Raw genomic sequence first — 11,026 nt, 5'->3', positions numbered from 1 at the left:
GGGGGGGGGGGGGGGGCGGTGTCTGGAAAACTACAGTGCCTGAGCTGTCAGCCACTCCCCAAGGACAATTCTATTATATGGAAAGAAAGTGGATTTTAGTAGACAGCTAACCATCTCTGCCATAGTGTTTAAATGTTTGTTTGAGTGAATGAGTAATGCTTCTGGGACTGTGTTATTCTTTGCAAATGTAATACCGTGTAAATCTCAGAATGTGGAGAAGCTCAGATGCAGTTCATGCAACCATTGCTGGTTCTGTTGATTTTATAGTTCTTCTCTGGCAAGAGGTAGTAAGAAGGCTTAGAGTATCCTCCTGTCTGAAACAACTTAAAAACCAGATCAACAAATTGTATGAAACAACAGTTTGCAGACATTGGACATCAAACAGTGTAGGACAGTGATCCTTGAGAGAGCTGAGCCCTAAGATTATCCTAGCTTGCTGCCTGAAAAGAGTTTCCAGGTTGTGGCGCAGGAAGAGAGAACTCAGGCAAAGCCTAGTCATCCCCTTGAATTGTGGAGACACAGTCTTGGGAGTCTTGGGAGGTTAAAGTGGCTAGAGTTTGCAGAGTATAGTACCAGAGATGAGACCAATGCACAGGAAGACAGCTCTAGTGATCTTCCAAGAGTTCCCCTGAAGTTATTTTTTCCCCTGAAGTTTTCAGCTAACTACTAAGCAGTGCACATGAGGGGAGAAACCATCCAAGTGTGAGGAAGAACTACCTGAAAGAAGCAGAGGAAACAATTCTCAAAGCTCATCCATGGGCAAGAATGAATCAAGTTTACACCAGACAGTAGAAAATCTTATAATTCATGGATCACTGAGTAGTGGAGGAACATTAGCCCTACACTCAAAGCTACTCTAGACTCATATAAGTTAAGAGCAAGCCTCAAAAAGATTGAACTGTTTGTAAATACTTTAACTGCATCTCAGGACAAAGTTCAAAAATATTTATAAATACAAAAATATCTAGCACCTGACAACGGAAAGTTCACAATGCCTGGCATTTGATTTAAAAATTACAAAAATGTAAAGTGCCAGGAAAATACAACCCATAATGAGGATAGCAATCAATCAATAGAATCAGCTCCAGAAATGTCACAGATAAAAGAATTAGTAGACAAGTATATTAAGATGAAACTATAACTATATTTCATATGTTCAAAAAGACAAAGGAAAGATTGAGCATATTAAGTCAAAACATTAAAGATATAAAAAGATCCACAATAAATTCTAGATGAAAACTACAAGGTCTGAGGTGAAAAATGTACTGTATGAGGGCAGCAGTAGATTAGATACTGAAGAAGAAAAGATTGGTGAATTTGGAGATGGAGGAGTAGAAAATATGCAAAATGAAACACAGAAAAAACACTGAAAGAAAAAAATAATATCAGGAAATCTGTAATATAATTTTAATCAGCCCAATATATATGGCACTAGAATCCCTGAAGAAATATGTGAGGGACAGAAGAAAATACTTGAAGAAATAATGGCTGAAAACTCCAAACTAGTTAAAAACTACAAATCCATAAATCAAAGAAACTAGTGAACCCCAAGTACAAGAAACATGATAAAACTACACAAAATACCATGATAAGTTGCTTAAAACTGATGCCCCAGGATATGACTGACCTGTCATTCTGTCCCATAACTTTCCTTTCGACTGGAACTGACTGAGCTAAAGACACAATATCTCTAGAACATTGCCAGAATATGAAGTCTAGTATCTGCTCCATTCCAGAATCTTTAAATGAATCAGAACAGCCCTAAAATGTGAGATTCAACCCCATGCAATACCAGCTGTCACCAGCGTTCATCCAGATAGCTGCCATTTGCTGCCCAGAATTGTTTCATTTATTTCTTGCCTGGCTTGGTGGTCCCCTTGAGTTTTAATCTATCCTCACATTCTTTTTACCTGCACAATTCATTTGGACAGGATTTTTTGGCTTTGGCCTTCAGTATTCTTTCCAGAACTGATTTGGTAAATGCCCTCTGCCCCAGCCCTTAGGACCAGATAGGCCAAACACCATCCTACCAGTTTACCTGTGAAAATTTTCTGGGAAATCTGAAAGAGTAGGTCTTAAAATTCTCATCACCAGAAAAAAAATATTTACTATGTGAGGTGATGAATGATAACTAAACTGATTCTGGTGAGTGATCATTTTGCAACATATGCATAGTTTAAATCATTATTTCATATACCTAAAACAATACCATGTTGCATATCAATTATATCACAACAAAAATTTTTCCAAAAATAACTTAAACTTTCTGACCATATAGCCAAACTCTAGGTAATGTTGGGATCTACTGGGTGCTATGAAAGTTTTATTAAGTTGAAAATTGAGAATTTCAATCATATTTGTTATATAAATATGGAGCCTGAATTGGAATATGCCTTCACATCAATTATGCTTTAAGAGAAATAGCTATATTCTTACTGCCTTAATCAAAATTGAGTGATAACTACTAATGCTATTGACACAAATACTAACTCTATAACAAGGTGCTTTTATATAAATAAAGTTGAATAAAGTATTTTTGGACATCTTTTGTATTACTGCAAAAAATTAATTTTGGGGGGATTATTTGCTTATATAGCTATCATTAAAAAATCAACCTACATACATGGCTATCTGATCATATTGCTTTTTGTTAAAAACACTTGGATACTCTTCTGCTATATAAACAATGTTCAAGTATTATTGTAGAGTCATATGTGACTTATGTGCACAATCCTAAAATAAACCAGAATGGGTGGTACAGCTTTGCAGTCCCAAAGGAAGCTAAGACAAAAAAGGTTCTGGAACACAACTTTATTTTTATTTTGGTAGACATTTTGTTCCAGTAAGACAAGGAGTGAAAGGAATGTGGGAATTCAGAAAATATAGCCTGGAGCGTCAAAAGTTGCTAGATGGTGATCTTTGGAATTCTTATTGCACTGCAGCTAAACCTATGTGATTTGTGGGTTAGTGAATGGATGTAATTGCATATAAGAAGTTTATATGAAAATTTATACTATTCATTTAAAAAGCAAAATTGATGCATAGATATTTTTTAAAGAGGACATACAGATGGCCAACAGGTACATGCCCAACATCACTAATCATCAGGGAAATGCAAATCAAAACCATAATGAGAAATCACCTCATATCTGTTAGAATGGCTATTATCAAAAAGACCAAAGGTAACAAGTGTTGATGAGGGTGTGGAAAAAAGGGAACCATTGACACTGTTGGTGGGAATATAAATTGGTCCAGTCTCTATGGAAAACAGTATGGAGGTTTCTCGAAAAACTACAAGTAGAACTACCATATGATCCAGCAATTCCCCTTCTGGGTATTTATCCAAAGAACATGAAAACACAACTTGAAAAGATAGCTGCACCTCCGTGTTCACGGAAGCCTTATTTACAATAACCAAGATGTACAACCTGTGTCCATCAGTGGATGAATGTATACAGAAGATGTGGTATATATGTATATGTGTGTGTGTGTGTATATGTATATATATACATATACATATACACACACATTTATATACATATTCAAATATTTAAGTAATTCACTGAATATTTAAGTGAATGAATAGAATTCAAAGAAAAGAAACTGAGACGTCTGCCTCTTTTCTTGTTGCAACTCCATGGATCTCCTTGACTTGATCTTCGAAGGAAGGTTGGACGTGAAGGCCCCATTATTTGCACTCAGGAGTTCTGTTTCTTGTAATTTTGACAAAAGAAAACCAACGACCAATGTGTTAAAGGAGAAATGTTTATTGCATGCAATGACCAGAGAATAATTGGTTACATGCCACAGAAATTGGTCTTGGTGTTTGTATCACCAACTCAACAAATAAGAAAAGATTAGAGAGCATGTGTCAAAAAGCTTAGCCCTAGCTCAGTACTAATGTCCTTGCCATAGGTTTGGGGAAGGGCCTTCCATTCCCAGAACCCATGCCCGGTCACTATCACAGCTTTTTGTAAATAATGTCAGTTTTCTCATAGGCAGCTGGAATCCTGGAAGCCTCTTAGACATTGGAAAATATGTGAATCTCCCCATTCTTCATTCCCTAAACCTTTATAGTTCCATAAATGAGGTGTTAATCTGTGACAAATCATCCCTATCTCCTCACTTGTATTTTTAGACCTCTAATTCATTCATTCATTCATTCAACAGACACTTCCTAAACACCTGTCACACAAGTATAGGCCTTGTTTTCAAGGAAGCCATGGTTTAATGAGGGAGTCAGGCAAGTAAATGAATAATTATGATGCATTATAAGTGCTATAATACAAGTATGTCTAGGGTTTAGGCTATAAAAGATTTATTTCATTTTCTTACAAATGTAGACATTGATAGATTAGACTTACAATTACTGATAAACCCAGATCAAATATAAGAAAGCATTTACAGGTCATAAATTAAGGAATTAATACCTTGAGTTTAATCCCTGTATTGTTAACTATATGAATTGTTGTCGGGTTTGGCCAGCAAACCCTGAGGTGGCAAATGAAAAGATTACTCCAGACATCTAAATTGGAGAAAGGAAAAGGCAAGGGGGGGACCAGACGCTCTAGTGGCAAAAGGTACCGAGCCCAACTTTGCTTCCACTTTTATTGTGAATGTTATCAATACAACAAGGGAGTAAGAAAAACAAAAAGGAATGAGAAGCTTTAATAATCAGGACAGTGACATAGGGAGTATTGTGTGATTAGTACGAGCTGTGCTCATGAAGCATGTGCAGGCAGGGAGTACATGGAGTACAGGACCGCCAAAGATAAATGTTTTTCCTAAGTCAAGCATTTACTCCCTGGAAGAGTGCATTGAACTGTTGTGAGGATCTGGCTGTTTTCAGCCCAGAAACTACAAAGGAGGCCCAGTTTTCTGGAAACTTCTTCTTTGCTTTTCAATTAGTCTCGCCCAGGGAGACATGTGTTTATTAATTCTTATTTAGCCAGGCATTATGAATTCCCATAAATTGTGACACGTTTCGTTGTTAGAATTTAATCAGCATCTACAGATGTAGCTTTAGTTTAAATTTTGTTTCCCTAGAAAGTCCAGTCTCCATATAAAGATCTAATTTTAAGACTATATCTGTGTTAAGCCCTCACGTTTTTATGTTTCTATGACGTGGGATTCCCAGGTCTAGGTGCTACCACTGTCTATGAACCTGATGCTTCCTCAGTAAAATGATCCCCTCTGTGCTGTGACAGGCATTCTTTAGTTTTAGGACACTTACGGGTACTGTGAACCACAAAGTTGGCCTCTGATACTATGACCCTGAAGAGTTAGTATTTCCCACAGAAATTTGGTAGCAATAAATGAAATAAGATATACCATACATACAGCACAAGTGGAGCTATAATCACAAAACATTCACTTACCTGTGTAATTCATTTAAATGTATAATGCAGGGGCACATGGCTGGCTCAGTTGGAGGAGCCTATGACTTGATCTGGGGGTTGTGAGTTCCAGCCCCATGTTGGGCGTAGAGATTACTTAAATAAAACTTAAAAAAATAAGTGTATGATGAAAACATTTTTAACATTTTTTAGATCTCTAATTCATTCATTCATTCATTCAACAGACATCTCTTTGCTCTTTTAAAATAAGGTAAAAATGTCTGATTAATATATTTAAAAAACTAAATTTAGAAAGACGTTGGGTTAATTACCAGATCAACAGGAAAATGTAGGTTTAATGCCTTATTATTTCCAAATTCAGTTTGGGAATTGAGTAACTAAAATTAGAGTAGGTGGAACACCTTTAGGGGGTATAAATGTTTTATCGATAATAGATTTTATTAATTTACAAATAGTGTAATTGGTAAAAATCTAAAAGCAAACTATTTCTTCTTAGCCATAATTTGCTTTGAAGAGCACTGTTTGAAATATTATTAAAAATTACTCTTAGGGTGCCTGGCTGGCTTAGTCAGTAGAGTCTGAACCATAATCTTGGTGTTATGATGTTAGAGCCCCACATTAGGGGTAGAGTTTACTTAAAATATATATATATATCCTTTCAGCTTTAAAACACAGAATGAAGGGGTGCCTGAGTGGCGCAGTCGTTAAGCATCTGCCTTCAGCTCAGGGCGTGATCCCGGTGTTATGGGATCGAGTCCCACATCAGACTCCTCCGCTAGGAACCTGCTTTTTCCTCTGCCACTCCCCCTGCTTGTGTTCCCTCTCTCGCTGGCTGTCTCTCTCTGTCAAATAAATAAATAAAATCTTTAAAAACAAACAAACAAACAAACAAACCACAGAATGAAAATGTACAACTTTTCCAAATGGCAGAAAACCTGATTTACATTACATTTTAAGTGTATGTAGTTTTCTTATTTTGTAATATATTCCCAGAAATATAAGTCTTTTGCAATGACCAAATTCTTTTCAGTTAGTTTTGTAATTTGGGGCCACATTTCAACTTTCTTTCTTTCTTTCTTTCTTTCTTTCTTTCTTTCTTTCTTTCTTCTTCTCTTTCTTTCTTTCTCCCTTTCTTTCTGCATGTGAGATTGAACAGAAAAACACACAGACCTTGAGACAAGAGATTTTTTTGTCATTTTTTTAAAGATTTATTTATTTACTTTATCTTTTTTCTTTCTAAAGATTGATTGATTGATTGATTGATTTGACAGAGAGAGAGAGACAGATGGACAGAGAGCACAAGCAGGAGGAGTGGGAGAGGGAGAAGCAGGCTCTCCACTGAATAGAGAGCCTGATGCGGGGCTTGACCCCAGGACCCCAAGATCATGACCCAAGCCAAAATCAAGAGTCAGACACTTTACAGACTGAACCACCCAGGTGCCCTGATTTTGTCTTTTTTTTTTTTAATAGCTGAAGCTATGTTTTGAATTGTTTGTATGTATCAAAGGTAATTCAATCTAAGACAATATGTGGCATTTAATAATTTAATCTTTATCTGGGGCGCCTGGGTGGCACAGCGGTTGGGCGTCTGCCTTCGGCTCAGGGCATGATCCCGGCGTTGTGGGATCGAGCCCCACGCCAGGCTCCTCTGCTATGAGCCTGCTTCTTCCTCTCCCACTCCCCCTGCTTGTGTTCCCTCTCTCGCTGGCTGTCTCTATCTCTGTCAAGTAAATAAATAAAATCTTTAAAAAAAAAAAATTTAATCTTTATCTGAGCTAGCATTTTGAATATTTTATTATATATAATATTTATAATATATAACAATGTAATACAACATAAAAATAAAATATTATCTACTTTTATATACAATGCAATATATAAAATTAAGGTAAACCTTCCTTTGCAGTAGGTCCTTTCTGATAGAATCATTGGCAAGTAAATGCAATTTCCATCAAGTGTTCTAGTTTCTTAGTTTCTGAAGCTGATTTTCCAACCCAAAACAAAAATTTTTTAAAAACAAGAAAACCCCCCAACACCAAAACCCTCTTCCCCCACTTCCCAAACTGATATTGGAGGTAAGCCAAAACTCACTAGGAGGATTCCGCTTCCATTAGCATATTTATTTGAACTTGAATACCTTGCAACTCTAGGGATTTTGAGGATCATAAGGATTATATAAAATCTTGAAGCTCATGTTGCCAACTGAATGAGAGGCCATCATGAAATAACATTGAATTTTTGTTGTAAACTACCTGGGTTTTATGTAATAAGCTATACATTGAAAAAATACTTTAAAACTTTGATGAGTTTTTTGAATGCTATTTTTTAAATGACAACAGAATATTATGAGGAGAAATCACATTAAACTCCAATCTTTGTCTTAACATTTTGTATGTAATATGTAAATATTATCATCTATGTACATTAAAAATACACAAACATAGAGATTAAACTTAAGACAAAGATTAAGCATTTTAAAATATTTGTTTATCATGATGACTACATGCTATCATTAGTTAATGTATCAGATCAGTGTATTCTTCATGTTTAAAGTTTTTATTTAAATTCTAGTTAGTTAACATATAGTGTAATATTAGTTTCAGGAGTAGAATTTAGTGATTCATCACTTTATGTGCAACATCTAGTGGCTCATCATGACAAGTGCCCTCCAGAATACCCATCACCCATTTAGCTCATCCTCTCCCAACCTCCCCTCCACAACCCTCATTTTGTTCTCTATAGTTAAGAGTCTCTTATAGTTTGTCTCCTTCCCTCGCTCCCTCTCTCTCTTTTTTCTTTCAGATCAATGTACTCTTAGGGCAAGATTCATTGTACTGATAGTGGGTCCAAGTCCAAATTTCGGTCTTCTTAATTTTTTTTCTTTTTTGGGGGGGGGTTTGGCTGTTTTCATGATTAGATCATTGTATTTACCTAGTAATGTTGCTGACAAGAGTTCATAGCTTTGTTACTTTCTTCTTGTTTTTTGTTTTTGCGTTATTGGTATTAGCCTCAATCAGCAGTTTCTTTGTAAAAATCTTTCTAAGCCACTTATCTACTTCATGAAGATTAGTTTAAACTAGTAGATAATAAATTCCACAAACCAAGCACATACAAAATACAGTCTGTAGCAATTTGCTGAAAAGTTTCTTTATTCTCTCCTTTGGAGGGTAGAATTCCCATTTTCCCTTCAAGATACCCTATTTACTATAAATTCTAGGTGACCACTTGGAATCCACCAAATGAGGGAAAATCCCACTGCCAATCTATACAATAAACTTCAGAAAACTTGAGTTCATTTTTATTAAACATGAAAAAATATACATGTATGTTTAAATATTTTCTCTTTTTTCCAATGGATAGTCTTGCACCTTCTCTGAGTTTCATGTATCCCATTTGGGGGACCATCATGTTATAAAACAAGTTTATGCTCTGATAACCAAATTTTTAAAGAAAAATGGTAAATATGATCAGAAATAGGGAAGAGATGGGGCGCCTGGGTGGCTCAGTCATTAGGCATCTGTCTTCAGCTCAGGGCATGATCCCCGCGATCTGGGATCAAGCCCCACATCAGGCTCCTTCACTGGAAGCCTGCTTCTTCCTCTCCCACTCCCCCTGCTTGTGTTCCCTCTCTTGCTGGCTGTTTCCATCTCTGTCAAATAAATAAATAAATAAAATCTTAAAAAAAATAGGGAAGAGAAAGAGAGGAATGAAGGGTAGGACTCAAATTATTTTTCCTGGAATACTTCTTTCTAGTCCCTAATTAAGTGGGCCTTGCCAATGTCCTGTGTCTCTATGAAGCTAAATAAATTTACTTTAATATGCAGACTGTGCATCTCCTTTAAAACCCAATATAAAGCATCTTCCTTCTGGGGTGCCTAGGTGGCTCAGTTGGTTAAGTGTCCAATTCTTGATTTCTGCTCTGGTCATGATCTCAGGTCATGAGATTGAGCCCGGCGGCAGGCTCTGCACTAGTGCCAGAGTCTGCTAGAGATTCTCTCCCTTTCCTCCTCCCTCCTCCCGCTCACATGCATTCTTTCTAAAATTAAAAAAAACCAAAAACCAAAAAATGAAAGCATCTTCCTTTCCACAGTATCATTAAAATCTACATTTGACTGATGCAAGTGGATGACTGTAAATAACACCCTAAGGCTGTAAATATACACTGAATACTAAGTTCTGCTTGTCTCTACTGTTTCCATCATGCCGATATCCTGCAACTCCTTCCTTTCCTTTTTTGTTTTCTTCTAATCTGTTTCTTCTATCATACTGACTACTCACATGTATAAATACTTAATGTTTCCATGTTTTTGTCTTTATGTACATTTTCTACCCCACCTTGTCCCCTGACGTCCTCTATGTTACTTTTTTTCCCTCTCATGTTACTTTTTAAAAAAATGTGTGAATCTCTTTCAGTAGGTGTATCAAATAGTTTTATTCAAAGTAAAGGAAGACAATAACATTACTGTATTCATTATTTGCTGTTTTTCATTATATATTACATGCCATAATTTAGATTTTTAAGAATCCCTAGAGTTTACTTCAAGCATAATTCATTTTGAGATAAGCTCCAAAAAATAATTTTAATGCATCTTATAGTACTTATCACAAATACAACATGATAGGTAAAGTAATATGGTGGTTAGGAGTGAGACCTGGATTGAAAATCTAATTCTGGATATTACTAGCTGTGCCATCTTAAGCTTTGTTACTTTACCATGGACTTGCTCTACATACAAAATGGAGCTAATAGTACTTTTACATCATCTACAGTACTTATTTATGAGGCTAGCAAACACATACTTAACATTATTTCCAATTATACTTTGGTCATACATTTTAAGAATGAATATTATATTTAACTGGTTCCAGTCCAAGTAATGGCAACAGCTAAAATGACAGTGGTTTGTATTCTCTGGAGCTCCAAGGAATTCAGGCCATAGTTTAAGGAAAACTTTACTCCTTGCTTCCAGAAAAAATCATGGTGGATAAGAAAAACTCTAAAATAGGAGAGAAAAATTATTGTTATTCTCTGTTATAAACATGTTAAGCACTGCACTTTCCATCTTTTCTGCACCTAACCCAGCAAATGAGTTTACTCATGGGTATTCAGAGTATCTACTGTTTTATTTGTTTAATTTTTTAAGTACGTTCTATACCCAGTATAGGGCTTAAACTCATGACCCTGCGATCAAGAGTCACATACTCTACTGACTGATCCAGCCAGGCACCCCATGTTATTTACTTCTTTAGTGAGCTTTGGTAATTTTGTCTTTTTAAGGCCATTGCCATTTTAATCAGAATGTATTAGCATAAAGTTGTTTGCAAAATGCTTTTACTGTTTTAATGTCTCTAGGATCTGTAGTGATGTCTCTGTTTTCATTACTATTATTAATTTGTGTCTTTTATCAGTTTGGCTAGAGGTCATTCTTATTAGTTGTATCCCACAATTTTGGTATTTTGTGTTTCATTTTATACAGTTAAGAATTTCTAATTTCCTGGGGCACCTGGGTGGCTCAATTGGTTAAGCATCTGCCTTTGGCTCAGGTCATAATCTTAGGGTCTTGGGATCAAGTCACACACTGGCCTCCCTGCTTCTCCCTCTGCCCCTCCCCCTCCACTCTTGTGCACTGTCAAATCAATAAAAAAAATAAAATCTTAAAAAAAAGAAA

The sequence above is a fragment of the Ailuropoda melanoleuca genome, chromosome 2 (assembly GCF_002007445.2).
Source record: "Ailuropoda melanoleuca isolate Jingjing chromosome 2, ASM200744v2, whole genome shotgun sequence".
In the NCBI taxonomy this organism is placed as follows: Eukaryota; Metazoa; Chordata; class Mammalia; order Carnivora; family Ursidae; genus Ailuropoda; species Ailuropoda melanoleuca.
Note: the sequence above shows the minus strand (reverse complement) of the source record.